Source organism: Chiloscyllium plagiosum, chromosome 31 (genome assembly GCF_004010195.1).
Source record: "Chiloscyllium plagiosum isolate BGI_BamShark_2017 chromosome 31, ASM401019v2, whole genome shotgun sequence".
Classification (NCBI taxonomy): Eukaryota; Metazoa; Chordata; class Chondrichthyes; order Orectolobiformes; family Hemiscylliidae; genus Chiloscyllium; species Chiloscyllium plagiosum.
Window position 1 is genome coordinate 34160699 of NC_057740.1, and position 17035 is coordinate 34177733.

At 40.6% G+C, this 17035-nt stretch overlaps 1 long non-coding RNA gene across 4 annotated transcripts in view; it reads right to left on the reverse strand.

The window, feature by feature from the left end:
* LOC122565405 overlaps positions 1–17035 on the reverse strand; it is a 100032-nt gene that overhangs the window by 48584 nt on the left and 34413 nt on the right. For 3 of the 4 annotated variants that reach the window (XR_006316158.1, XR_006316156.1, XR_006316159.1), the window contains exon 2: positions 4082–4180. This is a non-coding gene — a long non-coding RNA (uncharacterized LOC122565405). Of the gene's footprint in view, positions 1–3811; positions 3980–4081; positions 4181–17035 lie in introns of those variants that run through there. The other variant, XR_006316157.1, reaches the window with a different exon arrangement.

The following is a 17035-nucleotide window of genomic DNA, read 5'->3' on the forward strand; positions in this document are numbered from 1 at the left end:
TGTACTCAATACTCTGACCAATAAAGGAAAGCATACCAAATACCTTCTTCACTATCCTATCTGCATGTGACTCCACTTTCAAGGAGCGATGAACCTGCACTCCAAGGTCTATTTGTTCAGCAACACTCCCCAGGACCTTACCATTAAGTGTATAAATCCAGCTTTCCCAAAATGCTGCACCTTGCATTTATCTAAATCAAACTCCATCTGCCAATTCTCAGCCCATTGGCCCATCTGGTCAAGATCCTGTTGTAATCTGAGGTAACCTTCTTCACTGTCCACTATACTTCCAATTTTAATGTCATCTGCAAACTTATCAACTATACCTCTTATGCTCCCATTCAAATCATTTATATAAATGACGAAAAGTAGTGGACCCAGCACCAATCTTTGTGGCACTCCACTGGTCACAGGCCTCAAGTGGGCGGCACGGTGGCACAGTGGTTAGCACTGCTGCCTCACAGTGCCAGAGACCCGGGTTCAATTCCCGCATCAGGCGACTGACTGTGTGGAGTTTGCACATTCTCCGTGGGTTTCCTCCGGGTGCTCCGGTTTCCTCCCACAATCCAAAAATGTGCAGGTTCGGTGAATTGGCCATGCTAAATTGCCCGTAGTGTTAGGTGAAGGGGTAAATGTAGAGGAATGGTTCTGAGTGGGTTGCGCTTCGATGGGTCAGTGTAGACTTGTTGGGCCGAAGGGCCTGTTTCCACACTGTAAGTAATCTAATCTAATAAAAAAGTCTGAAAAATAACCCTCCACCACCACCTTCTGTCTTCTACCTTTGAGCCAGTTCTGTATCCAAATGGCTAGTTCTCCCTGTATTGCATGAAATCTAACCTTGCTAACCAGTCTCCTATGGGGAACCTTGTCAAATGCCTTACTGAGGTCCATATAGATCATGTCCACCACTCTGCCCTCATCAATCCTCTATTACTTCTTCAAAAAACTCAAATCAAGTTTGTGAGACATGATTTCCCAAGAACAAATATTGTTCACCCAAAAACATTTATTCTTGTTTCCCTCTCCACAGATGCTGCCTGACATGTTGAGACTTCCAATATTCTCATTTTTTAAAATTTCGGATTTCCAGTGTGTACAGTATTCATGGGGGAATTTATCTAGGCAATTATTTGCAGCAAAATTCTAAAACACCTAACTTACATTTGCAATCTTTGCGCAGAGAGAGCTTTGCACATTAATACAACAGATTCCACTTTAATTTCCCATTACAAGGCCTTGCAAACTATTATGAATTATATTACAGCAACGCAAATGGAAAGACGCATTTTGGAATAGAGCATTTGCATAAATGATAAACCCTGACAGAAATGAAAGTTTGGAAAGTGTTTGCAAAATGGAATATTTTTGACATCCAAGAACACTTCTAGAGACATCTGCTGATTTTAAGAGGAAGTTTGTGGATTCTTATATTCCATAATTATATATTAGTCACAAGTTGTACTTGTTCGGTTTCTTTTGATGTTGGTTTTCTGTGCTGTATATTTAATGGCTTTATTACAAACGAAATTTTTAATTTTAGATTTGGAAGCGATTGCCCACAGCAGTCGGACTTCAAAAGAAAGGCAGTAAGCTTTAAACAGGGGCAGCTGCAAAGTCATGGTCTGACACTGCTTGCACTCCACTCTGCTGCCACTAGGTGAAGTCTTGTTTTGAAATTGGAGGAGACAGATGCAATTGAAGCAGCAAGTGAACTTCAGGCGGGCTGGAAAAGTAGCAATAGGTCTGTTCAGGCCGAATGAAAAATGGGTACGAAATAACAGAAAATACAGAAAACAAATTTTAAAATTGAAAACAGGGACTGCAAAACTATTTTTAAAAAATTATCGAGCAGTTTAATGCAACTGACCAGTGTACCAAGCCGTTAAAGGTGCTGCTTTGGAAGCAGGTAGAAAGACAATTCCCTGTATGGATTCATGCACAAATTATCCTACTGTCAGGTTGTAACTTTGCTCACTGAGCTGGATGGTTTGTTTTCAGATGTTTCGTCACCATGTTAGGTAAATTCATCAGTGAGCCTCAGGTGAAGCACTGGCGTTCTGTCCCACTTTCTATTTATGTGTCTTGGTCTCTTAAGGTGGGTGATATCATTTCCAGTTCTTTTTCTGAGAGGTTGGTAAAATGGGTCCAAATCAATGTGTTTATTGATGGAGTTCTGGTTTGAATGCCAGGCTTCTAGGAATTTCTCTGCGTCTCTGTTTAGCCTGTCCTAGGTTGGATGCGTTGTCCCAGTTGAAGTTGTGTCCTTTTTTGTCCACTTGTAAGGATAATGGGGATAGTGGGTCATGTCTTTTGGTGGCTAGTTGGTGTTTGTGTATCCTAATGGCTAGTTTTCTGCCTGTCTGTCCGATGTAGTGTTTGTTACAGTCTTTGATATACAGTATGCACAGTGGCTCAGTGGTTAGTACTGCTGCCTCACAGTGCCAGCGACCTGGGTTTGATCCCGTCTCAGAGAGAAAGTGAGGGCTGCAGATGCTGGAGATCAGAGTTGAAAATGTGTTGCTGGAAAAGCGCAGCAGGTCAGGCAGCATCCAAGGAACATGAGAATCGACGTTTCGGGCATAAGCTCCTGAAGAAGGGCTTATGCCCGAAACGTCGATTCTCATGTTCCTTGGATGCTACCTGACCTGCTGCGCTTTTCCAGCAACACATTTTCAGCCTTGATTCCCGTCTCAAGCGACTATCTTGTGGAGTTTGCATATTCTCCCGTGTCTGTGTCAGTTTCTTCTGGGCACTCTGGTTTCCTCCCACAGACTAAAGATGTGCAGGTTAGGTGAATTGGCCATGCTAAATTGCCCATAGTGTTAGGTGCATTAGTCAGGGGTAAATATAGGGTAGGGGAATGTGTCTGAGTGGGTTACTCTTTGGAGGGATGGTGTGGACTTGTTGGGCCAAATGGCAGTTTCCATGCTGTAGGGAATCTAATCTAATCTAATTCCATTAATATCACCGTGAAATTTCAGAAGGATCATGCAAAGAACCAGTATCAAGTTAGCATAAACTCTGGCATATTTCAACACGAAATGCTAATTTGTTAATGTTCTGAAGAAGGATCACTGGACCTGAAACATTAATTTTGCTTTCTTTTCACAGATGCTGCCAGTGGGTGGCACAGTGGTTAGCACTGCTGCCTCACAACGCCAGAGACCCGGGTTCAATTCCCGCCTCTGGCGACTCTCTGTGTGGAGTTTGCACATTCTCCCCGTGTCTGCGTGGGTTTCCTCCGGGTGCTCCGGTTTCCTCCCGCAATCCAAAAATGTGCAGGTTAGGTGAATTGGCCATGCTAAATTGCCGTAGTGTTAGTTGAAGAGGTAAATGTAGGGGAATGGGTCTGGGTGGGTTGCGCTTCGGCGGGTCGGTGTGGACTTGTTGGGCCGAAGGGCCTGTTTCCACACTGTAAGTAATCTAATCTAATCAGACCTGCTGGGTTTCTTCAGCAATTTCTGCTTTTGTTTCAGATCTTCAGCATCCACATTTGTTTGTTTTATTTTAACACATTAGCCAGTTCAGGAGTCAGTTAAGAACAAGTCAATTATAGTGAATACTAACTCTGTTTCTGTATCCACAGACACTGCTCAGACAGCTGAGTTTGTGAGTTTGTCCAGTACTTTCTATTTCCAGCATTTTGCTTTGATTTAAGAGCCAAGCTTGTTGGTGTGCGACTGGTGTTAGCCAAGCAGATTTACTTTCCTAATGGACATTATAGAACCAGTGGGGTTTAACAGGATAATCCATTAGCTTCAATGTCATTTTAACTGTGTCAGTTTATTTTCATTTTGTTGTTTTACAAAAGGAAATAACAATGCACCAGTTTCACAGGACTGGCCACCTAAAAGTGCTTTAGCAGATGAAGTGGAGTAGTGCCTGTCACTAGACTTGTAAGTCAGTAATCCAGGGTATTGTGGGTTAATGATTTCCATTCCTATGATGGCAGATGGTGACATTTGAATTCAATGAAAATCTGGAATTAAAAACTTGATTTAATGATGGCCATGTAACAACCGTTGATTATCGCAAAAGCCCATGTCATTTCCCTTTAGGGTATGAAATCCACCATCCTTACCTTGGCCTGACCCACTCTAGACAACAACGATGTGGTTGCCTCTCGCAGTTTTCTAGACAAGTAGGTATTGGCAATTAAGGCGGATCTAGCCAGAGATGCCTATGGAAGAAAAACACAAGTTTTAAAACATACTTTAAACGTGCAGTTGCAATTGGCTGACAATTTGTGCACAGCAAGATCCCACTAACAACATTGTGGTCATGACCAGATCATCTCTTTCTGTTATGTTGGTTCAGCGATCTACATTTATCTCCATAGCAGCAATAACTCCCCTGGTGTTATAGAGTCATAGAGTCATACAGCAAGGAAACAGACACTTCGGGTCCAACCAGTCCATGCTGAACATTATCCCAAACTAAACTGACCCCAACTGTCTGTGCCTTGCTCATATCCCTCCAAATCTTTCCTATTAATGTGCTTATCTAACTTTCTTTTAACCGTTATAACTGTACCTGCAGCCACCACTTCCTTGGAAAGATCATTCCACTTGCAAACCACCCTCTGTGTAAAAATATTTGCCCCTGTCTTTTTAAAATCTCTTTCCTCTCACTTTAAAAATATGTCCCAAGTCTTGAAATACCTCATTCTTCTTTGAAGTAATGCCATCGAATCTCTTACATCCACCTGAGAGGATAGACAGCCCTCAGTTTGATATCTGATTCAAAAAGTGGCACTACTGACACTGCTGCAGTACCTCAGTACTGCGCTGGAGTGGTAGCCTCCAATATCGTCCTCAAGAAATTGAATTCAAATTCTCAAGTTGTCATGGTGGGAACTGGACTCATATTCTCTGGATTATTTACTCAAATCACACAGACTGCATTTGAAATTACTCCCATCAATAACATTACTGACAAACTCAGTAACCTGTCATTTCCAGCTCTTACACATTTTAACTTTGAGGAATTCTGCCCCTTCCCCATATCGTATTTTTACTTTCAAGTCAGTTTGATTCTCTCTAAATTAGCCTATTTTCCAAGAGATTTTCTTTCTGCTTCTGATAAAGACAAAATACTGCAAGTGCTTGAAATCTGAAAGAAACACAGAGAATGTGTAGGCCTGGCAGCATTTGTGGCGAGAGAAACAGAGATAACAGTTCAAGTCCGGTATGAAGAGGGTTACCTCAGATTACAACAGGATCTTGACCAGATGGGCCAATGGGCTGAGAAGTTGTAGGTGGAGTTTAAGTCAGATAAATGCGAGGTGTTGCATTTTGGGAAAGCAAATCTCAGTAGGACTTATACACTTAATAGTAAGTCCTCGGGAGTGTTGCTGAACAAAGAGACCTTGGAGTGCAGGTTCATAGCTCCTTGAAAGTGGAGTCGCAGGTAAATAGGGTAGTGAAGAAGGTGCTTGGTATTCTTTCTTTTATTGATCAGAGTATTGATACAGGAGTTGGGAGGTCATGTTGTGGCTGTACAGGACATTGCTTCGGTATTTGGTAGGAGAATTGAACACTTTCCAATTTGGGATCCCTGCTCCAGCAATGAACCTCAAGTGCACCTCCAAATATACCATTATAATTCATTTTCTGCAGCAAATGGGACTAGATTAGAATACTTGAGATTTGTAGCTCAGGTTGTGGATGAGGTTGTCTGTTTGCTGAGCTGGTAAGTTTGTTTGTAGATGTTTCATCACCATACTAGGTAACATCATCAGTGAGCCTCTGGTGAAGCATTGGTGTTCTATCAAACTTGTTATCTATGTGTCTGGTTCTGCTGAGGTTGGTGATGTCATTTCTGGTTTTGTTGTTGGTTTTGTTTCTTAATGATTGGTATATAGGGTCCAAATGTATATGTTTGTTAATGGAGTTCCGTGAATTAATTTAGGCTATCTGGTCAGCATGGATGAGTTGGATCGAAGACTATAACTGACAGGAGCTTCTGTGATTGAATCTCGTTGGCTTTTATGATCCAGACCTATAGTGATTTATAGAACATTGTTGCTATGACCACTTTGTTCTCCCATTGGAAATTTGCTCTGAGTCTGTGCTCACCAGGAACTGCACTGGCGTTATTTAAACTCATTTCACACGGTGCCTTTTGTCACCAGCAGACAAGGAAAACCTTCATGAAATGTCCAAGTTATACCTACTTCAATACTTGATCCCCCCGTGTGCTTGTAATTATCTTATGAATTCATGGTTACAATTATAGTTAAATGCATTCAGGATAAAATAGCCAGGATTAAATTAATGATACACAGTTAATGTAAGCCATACACTTCTTGTTGATTAATTTTACATTTCTATGTGGCCTAAAAGCATGAACTTTTAAAACTTGTGGATTGTATGCGCAGAAAGATTGAGGGAAGGAAAAAGTTTTGAGTGTTGTTAAAAATATCAGTTGAAATCCAACTTGTAGCTGTTATTGCATTGAACTTGTATTAAAACTACATATCTGTGTCCATTCCTGTGGCAACACAGAAACTGTCAAAGCATAAAGAAGAAACTGAAGATGTTGGAAATCTAACATATGAATAGAAAATGCTGGAATTATTTGTGGAGATAAGGTTTAATAAGTATGCAGGTAAGTATCTGAGAGGCAGTGTAATGTAAAAGTTGAGCTATCATGTGGTAGGAGGTTGGAACCTGTACAGCACAGAGCATGCTGCTCTGTAGTCTTTTCATCATTTACAATCGAGAGTGTGTTGCTGGGAAAGCACAGCAGGTCAGGCAGCATTGGAGAAGCAGGAGAATCGATGTTTCGGGCATATGAAGGGCTTATGCCCGAAACGTCAATTCTCCTGCTCCTCAGATGCTGCCTGACCTGCTGTGCTTTTCCAGCAACACACTCTTGACCCTGATCTCCAGCATCTGCAGTCCTCACTTTCTCCTTATAATCATTTATAGTCTATTAATAAATAATGTTTAAAGTATAGTTGTGCAGGTAAGGTGAATTGGCCATGCTAAATTGGTAAGGGGTAAATGTAGGGGTATGGGTGGGTTGCGCTTCGGCGGGGCGGTGTGGACTTGTTGGGCCGAAGGGCCTGTTTCTACACTGTAAGTAATCTAATCTAATCTAATCTAATCTATAGCCTGAGCCAGTCCTCACTTCTCCTTATAATCATTTATAGTCTATTAATAAATAATGTTTAAAGTATAGCTGTGCAGGTAAGGTGAATTGGCCATGCTAAATTGGTAAGGGGTAAATGTAGGGGTATGGGTGGATTGCGCTTCGGCGGGGCGGTGTGGACTTGTTGGGCCGAAGGGCCTGTTTCTACACTGTAAGTAATCTAATCTAATCTAATCTAATAATCTAATCTAATCTAATCTAATCTATAGCCTGAGCTTCCATCAAGATTCAAAGAGAGTGAGAGTCACCATAGTCCCAGAGGTCCATGGCTGCTGTCCCAGTATAGAGAGATGACTGACAGTGAGCTTAACCTGAGGGTTACAGTATCTTGGGCAAGGGGTGAGATTAAAGAAGGCATTGCCTTCATGGTCATTGTTCCTTCTGTATCACTGCATCAAAATCCTGGAACTCTCTTTTTATCAGAACTGTGAGTGTATCTGCATCATATGGACTTCAGCAGTTCAAGAAAGCAGCTCAGCACCACCATCTTCTCAGGGTGGTCAGGGATGGACAACATATTTCCAGCAGTCCTCTCCAAAATGCTAGCACTTTCTTAGAATCAGTATTAGATTTCAGAAAATCCATAACTTGTTTTTTTACATTTCTGCTGTATTACTATTAAAAGTATAACTTTAAGGCGACTGACACATGAATAATGGCCAATTCATTATGCTCTCAGCACTAAAGGATCTGAACTCCAGATCCTCATGGGTGACATGGTGGCTCGCAGCGCTAGGGACCCACATTCGATTCCAGCCTCGGGCGACTGCCTGTGTGGAGTTTGCACATTCTCCCCATGTCTGCATGGGTTTCCTCCAGGTGCTCCGGATTCTTCCCACAATCCAAAAATGTGGAGGTCAGGTGAATTGGCTATGCTAAATTGTCCATGGTGTTCAGGAATGCGTGGGTTAGTCAGGGGGAAATGCAGAGTAATAGGGGAACGAGTCTGGGTGGGTTACTCTCCAGAGGGTCAGTGTGGACTTGTTGGGCTGAAGGGCCTGTTTTCACACTGTAGGGATTCTATCTGTTCAATGAGCCAACAGATACAGTATAGTGGAACAAAAGGAGAGAAGAAAATAAATTTAAAAATTAAGAGTAAACATGTACATCAGATATATGGCAGTATTGTTATGTCAAACTCTTTTGTATCACTATGCTTTTTGATTTTCTAATTTTGCTTTACACATAAATCCTGAGATTATTGCAACCTAGGATAAAGCAAACCTTTTGTTTGATTACAACAGAGGTCTTGTTCTGTGCATATAACTGATTAATCAATGTTAATTAACATGTTTTTTAATAGAACTAAAAGATTGCTGAACAGAAAGACATTTTGTGTACAAAAAATGCCAATGCAAAGGGGAAATAACAGTTATATAGTGTGAGAGGAGATTGATGATTAGTTGGCAAGTGTACTCTGATTGGTAGAGGTGTTAGGTAAAAACAAGGACTGCAGATGCTGGAAATCAGCGTTCAGATCAGAGTGGTGCTGGAAAAGCACAGCATGTCAGGCAGCATCCGAGGAGGTGTTGCCATCGGAAATGTGCCAGTTAGTGATGATTGACAACTAATCAAATCCATCCAGCCTGTGCTTGCAAACCTACAACTTTAGATGGAAAGCATTTTCTAAATAATCTTAGTGTACAAAGAATTTCACTAACAACCAATTGGGGATTGTCAGTTGGACATACATTGTAGTGCACAGTGTAAAGTAGGTGACAGACATTTTCTTGTTTATTACTTAGGTTAGTCCTTTGATTAATCAGAATCAACATACCTAGTTTAAAGTTTAAACAGTTTTGCAGTTAGCTGTCAGTCATCTTCCAATGGCGCAATTTCCTTGATACACCTCCACCTATTTGAGCCCATCTATCAACCAAATAACAATTTCCTCTCTTATTATATGAATATTGTTTTCCTTTCACATTAGGATTTCTTGTGAATTGTCCTGATGAATTTAAGATGAAAAGCTTCAACATGATATGTCCTTCTTCTAGCATTTCTCAAGTTTATTACGATCAAATTACTACTTTTAAGATCCTTGGGATGCGGCTGTGGCCATGATTAATAATTGGTTTGACTTGTCTTTTATAGAGAAGGGAAAGCATCTAGTTTCACCAAGTTCAATTAACTAAACATCAGAGCACTGAAGGTATTCTACAAATTGGGTTTAGGTGATATGGTCTATTCCAGGTAAAGACAAAGTGAAATATACTGGTAAATTAGTTTTTGTTCAAAGCTGCTCCAAATGTTGAGATTGAAAACAAAGTACTATAATTGAAAATAGGCATTCCTTCCTGCTTATCAATAGCAAATTTTCCATCTGACATGTTTAGTCTATTTCTTTCCAGATCGCTCTGTCAGTGTCTCAGGATTTCTATCTTTAGACTGACCCAACAGCTGCCAATCCTGTGTTTCCTTCCCTGTAAATGATATCAACAGAACTTAAAGAGGAGGGAAACACCATTGGGGATGTTAATACAGGATGGAATAGGTGTCTCAGGGTATAAAAAGTTAGGTCAAAAAGCCCCCAGGCTTGATTTGTCAGGAGTTAGTTTGGTTGCATATCCAGCTGGATTATGAAGTGCTATCTGGGAAGATGAAATGAAAATAGATCCAGGTCTAGCATTCTCCAGTCATAATCACTGTCTAGGCTGAGAAATAAGTGCTTGAGTGGAATACTGGAATGAGATTAAGGACTATTGAGCATCCATAGGTGTTTTCCAATAAACATGTATACAGCTGCTGGAGCAGGTGGGATTTGAACACGGGTCTCCTAACTCAGGAAGCATAGACACTGCTATTGCACCACGAGAGCCCTCAAACTAATGTTCTTGTTCCAGATGCTCAAACAAAACATACTTTAGATGTTTTTGAATCAATCTGTTCAGAAAAATTATGACCCATTTCTGGAGCAGATTGAATCCAGGCCTTTTAGTCCAGAAGAGGCTGAGAGGTGAACTCATGGAGGTTTATAAAATCATGAGGGGCATGGATAGGAATAATAGTCAAGGTCTTTTCCCTGGGGTGGCTGAGTCCAGAACTAGAAGGCATAAGTTTAAGCTGAGAGGGGAAAAATTTAAAAGGGACCTAAGGGGCACATTTTCATGCAGAGGGTGGTGCGTGTATGGAATGAGCTGCTAGAGGAAGTAGCAGAGGCTGATACAATTACAACATTTAAAAGGCATCTGGCTATATAAATAGGAAGGGTTTAAAGGGATATGAGATAAGTGCTGGCAAATGGGACTAGATTGGGTTGGGATATCTGGTCGGCATGGGCGAGTTGGACCGAAGAGTCTGTTTCTGTGCTGTAGATCTCCATGACTCTAGTAGGGATGTTACTAGGGTAGCACAAAAGCCCTTGTGTGGAGCACTCATACACTGAGAATTTTATTAGTTGAATAATTCATTCTTTGGACATAGATGTCAGTGAGCAATTATTGTCCTGGTTTCATATAGCCCAGTAATTTGCTAGGTCACTTCACAAGAAAATTAAGAGTCATAGAATCATAGAGTCATGGCGATCTACAGCATAGAAAAAGGCTCTTCAACTCATCAGGTCTCCACCAGTCAAAACAACCACCCAATAATTGCAATCCCATTGACAACATTTGGCCTATTGTCTTGCATGCTTTGGCTCTGCAAGTGCACATCTAAATATTTAATTGTTCTGACGGTTTCTGTCTCGATTATACTCAGTGGAAGTGAGTTCCAGATTCCCACAATCTTCTAAGTGAAAAATGTTTTCCTCACATCCCCTCTAAACCTCCTGACCCTTAGCTTAAAGCTACAGTCCCCCGGCCATTGAACCCTCTACCAAGAGGAAAAGTTGCTTCCTGTCTATCCTGTCTGTGTTCCTCAATTTTATATATCTCAACCATATCCCCCTCTCAGTCTCCTCTGCTCCAAGGGAAACAACCCCAGTCTATCTAATCTGTTGCCATAACTAAAACTGACCAGCCCAGGCAATCATCTTAGTGTGGGACTGGAGTCACTTTTAAGCTCAGACTGGTAAGGGCGGTAGTTTGTTTTCTCCGAAAAGACAAGAGTGAACTAGTTTGGTTTTTGCAATGTTCTGACATTTCCTCATCAACTTTACTGGTACCACATTTTTGTTTCCAGTTTTAAAACAAAAGAATTCAAATTGTTCAATTACCAAGGTGGAATTTGAATCCACAGCTCTTGCAACTAATAGTTCTGGCCACTTTCGGAGAAGGGGAAATGGGAGAATTTCTTTTTAAATGGTAGGGAATACATTTCTAAATTAAGATTTTTTTTTACATAAACATTGAGGCAGTGATTTGGACCAAAAGTGCTCCCTTGGCTCTCTTTTCCCTTCCTTTGTCTAATGAAAGCCAGAATTTTCTCTTACTGATCCCTACGGACTCCTGCTCTCATAACTGTTCAATAATAAAGAATTATTTTCTTTTAAATACCATAATTCAGGTGTGTAAATATATTTTCTGCTTTTAAGCACTCAGAATATAAAGGCATGTCTTGTACTCCTGTTGATTTATATAATATGGTGAAGACGAACAAGTCAGCCAGGCTGTTAAGTAGATCCATTTGGACAGAACCTAAACAGCTCCTTCTCTGGTACTTACTTCAGTTTATTTAGCACAAGTAGCAGAACCTCATTATAACATTCAGTGTAATTACATATCCTCTTTTTTCAATGACTATTTCTCTGGTCCCAGTTGAAGATCCTCGTTTGTGGGATGTGGATATTGCTGGCTGGCCAGCATTTATTAGAGGAAATTGGGTACTGCAAATGCTGGAGATTAGAGTCAAGATTAGAGTGGTCACGGAAAAGCACAGCAGGTCAGGCAGCATCCGAGGAGCAGGAAAATCGACATTTCGGGCAAAAGCCCTTCATCAGCAAGGGCTTTTGCCCGAAACGTTGATTTTTCCTGCTCCTCAGATGGTGCCTGCCCTGCTGTGCTTTTCCAGCACCACTCTAATCTTGGCCAGCATTTATTGCCCATTCTTAGTTGCTCTTGAGAAAGTGGAGATGAGTTGTCTTCTTGAACCGCTGCAGTCCAAGTGCTGTAGGTTGATCTATAATGTCCTTAGGGAGGGAATTCCAGGATTTTGACTCAGTGACAGTGAAAGAACTGCGATATATTTCCAAGGAAGGATGATGAGCCATTTGGAGAGGAACTTGAAAGTAGTGGTGTTCCTATGTAGCTGCTGCTCTTGTCCTTCTCAATGGAAGTGGTTGTGGGTTTGGAAGGTGCTGTCTAATGATCTTTGGTGAACTTCTGCAGCCCAACTTGTAGATGTTACATGCTACTGTTGCTGAGTGTTGGTGGTGGAGGGAATGGATGTTTGCAGATGTGGTGCCAGTCCAGCTGAAGGTGTCAAGCTCCTTGATTGTTGTTAAAGCTGTGCCCATCCAGGCAAGGGGGAAGTATTCCATCACACACCTGACTTATGTCTTGTCGATGGTGGACAGGCTTTGTGGAGTCAGGAGGTGAGTTGTTCGCTGCAGTATTCCTAGCCTGTACATTTGAAAAGCTAGCCATTTACTTTGATTTATCAAAATGAAAATGTCTTTTTATATAAATATGAACAATTTTTCTTCATTGATAGTCAGCTGGTGACATTCTTGCCACCAAGTTAGAAAGTTGTGACAGTAACCCTTGACTTTCACTCATATTACAGTACTAAGGGATTGGCTGGCTCATTTAGCTGGATAGTTGGCTTTTGCTGCACAGTTAATATCAACAAAGCGTGTTCAATTCCTGCTCTTGGCTGAGGTTACCATGAGATTCCACCTTCTCAACCTCACCAGAGGCACAGTGACGCTCATCAGTTGCCTCTCTCCCTAATGAGGGAGCGGGGCTATGGTGACTTTGTGTGTGCACATATTGCAGTACTAGAGAGAAACTTTCAAAATAAGTGGCTGGAGGAGGTATATTTACACAGTTGTTATGATCAGGTTTGTGCTGCGTAACACGACTGGTCAAGGTTGATTCAATAATAAAACTCAAAAAAGGAACTGGATAAATACTTGAAAAGAGAATTCAGGGACAATTTGAGCAAGACTAATTGGATAACACTTTCAAAGAACTGGCAAATGTAGGCACAATGTAGCAAATTGCCCCTTTCTCTGCTCTGAGAGTCCAACTGTAAGTTACACTACTGGGAAAGCTATTGAATTAAAGAATAAATCCAGTCCCATCTGATTCACTGACGGTATTTGAATAAGAACAGGCAGTTCTGTGGGAGTCCCGGCTAACATTCATCCCTCAGCCAAAAAGAGAATAACTAGCCTTTTGTCTCTCTTGCTGTTTGTGGATGTTTGCTGTATGTAATAATTGGCTGTTGTGTTTGCCTCCAAAAACAACAATGCTTGCACACCAAACATTAATTTAGTGACTCTGAGGTCATGAAAGATAAATAAGGTCACATTCCCATTTTTCTCATGGCTCAGTGTACAAATGTATCACGAGTCATAAAGGTCACCCCAGGCAAGGGGCCAATGTCTGTGGTACGAGAAGGTCCCTCCTCCATGTTATGACCAAATATGGCCACAAGAAGGCACAATCCACTTGATATCTAACATTGTCAAATAAATCATTAAATAAGGGAAGTAAATATCAATTTAATCCTTCACAAGATCACATCAAGATTTAATTACTATTTCTGATTTAAGATGTTGTGAATTTCAGTGCCTCTATATATTGTGTGGAAATATCAGAGAGCTGGAGTGATTACAAAACAATAATCTTGTCAAGGAATTCATTTCATCTCTTAAACACAGAAACAGAAAACCTCTCATTGTTTAAAAGATTAAATTACTCCTAGAATCACTCAGACTAGCTTTTGGTAAATGGAATATCAAATTTATGGGACTTTTTTTTCACTTGATTTTAGTCCTGGTTTCTTATTGGTAAATTAAAATCGCAAAGGACTGAGATACAGAATTCATTCCATTACCCGATGACTGATTGTCAAACTGTGTTGAAGATTTGCAGTGTCACTACTCAAATACATTATATGGTGTTTAACAATTCATTCCAAATGTATCTACCCGAAAAGCTCTTCCTCTTCTCCCTAGCTTCCCAGTGTGACCTCCTCTAACATGGCCTTGCTGAATGTCTCAAAACTGTAGGGTTTCTTTGCTCCTTCGATATCTCCAGCCCACACCCTTTCAAACTCCAAGCTTGCAATCCACTTAATGGAGATGTGTCTTCTTATTTCTTCTCTCCTGTTTGAACTGAGGTGTTAACCAAAAGTAGAGGGGTTAATAGTAGCACAGACAAATTGGGCCAAATGGCCTCCTTTCAACTTTAGTGTATTGCTGGGTAAAGGCAAGTCTGCCCTTCATATGACATTCTGGGTTTAAATGAAATGCTCATTTCCATGAAAGATGCATAAAGGAAATGTAAAACTTGAATTTCCTGATAATACAATTGTAAAATATTTGTTCCCAAGTAAGTCTGTTTGTATTATAAATAGCATGGTTATTAATACATTATAAATGTCATCAGAATCTATCACCAGTGTGCTTTCTGCAATACCTTGCATTTTCTCCATTGTGCTGAAGGATGTCCTTGCTGAATTCTGAACTCTACGAGAGTTCTTTTCATTTCAGTACCACTTATTGAAGGGGCCACACTCTGCAGCTGAATCCTTTCACCACTATGTCATGCAAAATTTTAATTTCACTCCCTGAAAGTATGCCTGTCATGCCTTAGCCATTCTCATTGGATTTCACATTTTTGCTGTCATATATTTAAAAATAAACCATTGTTTTAAATTCCTTTTTCTAACCTTTGGCTGCTAAGAGATCTTGCACACCAAGCCTTGTGATTACAAACAAATTATGAAGTAATCCTTAACTGTTTAATATTAATGATGTCATATACTTTGGCATTTAAGCCATTAGTTATCCAATGAGTTTATTTATTATTAATATTTAAATCTATTTTCCAAGTTGGGTAATTGCTGCATACTGCAGCGTTATTAAATTTAAGCATAATCGCTGGAGTGGTAAGGGACAGTAGGAAGAGCAGAAGACTTGCTCTCCATTACTGCTGCAGGAGACCTTTTGCACTATGAAGCATATGCCAGGCTAAACATGGAAAAATGTTCTAGTGGGTATAATGTAATGGAGCATTACTTTGGGTTCACCATTAGTTGACAAGGAAAAGATTTTTGGGGCTATGGAGAAGTGGGACGAATTGAACAGCTCATACAGAGAGTTAACAATGTTGAACTTGCACGAATAATTCCACCTTTATATCCATTGTTGTGCTATTACACTTAGGTGATGTATCTTGGGAACATTTTACTGTGCTGCATAACTATATAACATACATAGTAACTACATGAATGCGAGTTATTGTGGTACACAGAAGGATACAAATACACCAAATTGGACTAGACTGCAGTTATACGGTTGTTTGACCAATCTTGCAGGAGCTTAGACTTGCAATTGTAGCTCCTTGTTAACACTGTGAATGTGTGACTGTGAATCTGAGTCTTGAGGCTGTGAGGTAATTCTACGCATGACTACTTAAAGCACAAGTAAGTACTCAGTTCCCAGCTGATAAACTGTAAATATATTAGGAGCACTCATGGGATTATCAGTTTCTCAAAGACTTTATACAGTGAGCAAGAGATTCAAAAGACATCTTTGAAACTCCACATTAAAATAAGGGCTAACTTTGACACCAGCTGTCTATGACTGCATAGGGAAGTCATATGTGATGGTAAGCCCAGGTGGGACACAGTGACCAATGGAATTCAAACTATTCCCATTTGCATTCAGACATGACCTCTCTGATTTCAGAGTTATACTGTCGGCCTCTGCCGTGCTCGAAGCAGAAATGGTTTTACGGTGACTGGGAAATGTGTTTTTGAATAAATGATGAAATGCCAAATGTCATGTGAAATAACAGAAAGCCACATTTAGAAACTTTGACACCATGTGCTGTGAGAAAACCCTTGGTGGTTCAACTCATTCCAAAAACTCCAAGCAAATGCCAAGTCAATTCACCTTGCTGCCACATGTTATCATTGAGGTGAAGCATTTACGGCAGTCAACCCATGTTACTTGAGGTGTTGGCCAGCATAGCCTCTTCAGTGAAATATGTGATACCACCTCTAGCAGGTGGTCTTACAGGAGCCCTTAGTTTTGCGCTAAGCGCAAAGCCAACTTTCAAAGTTTAATTTAAATAACATGTTCTGGATACTTTTTAAGCTTAACAGAGAGAGACAACTGGAGAGGCAGCTTTCTACTGTGGTCTAGGTATAACCCCCATTAGGAAGTCAGCAAACAGACTGTGTACACAACATTACTTTCTGTCTGACTTCAAAGCACAACCCGGATCTCAGAGTTTGACCAAGGTCATCTGATCTCAAGCTGCGTGAACTGTAGGATACTGTATTGCGGCATAGAGGAAAATTCCCTTGACACAAAGTGTACCAAAATCATCAATCTATTTTTCTCTGAACTGTGCAATAACTTAGTCTGGAGGCGGTTCTCTCCCTCCACATTTAAGCCCTCCTCATACATGCATGGTGAATATATATATTTCATGCATAAAAGTTACATATTTATTTTAGAATTCTATTTTCAATATATGGTATCACATTATGGGCGCCAGTAAGATGTGATAAATATCTTCACTTGTGAGGCTGACCATTACTCACTTGCAGTTTCTCTGCCTGTGAGTTATCTGATCTTCACTCGGCAGCTATTTATCTGGCTGGCCTTGACATATCCTCTATAAAATTTGCACTGGTGAGAGACTTTCTTGGTAATCCGCTGCAAGTTACCCCGATAAATTAACTGTAATGCTTTAGCCCAGTGATGTTTTTGTTAATGATAGAGATATTTTAAGAGGACAGGAAATAGGGAAGGGGAAAT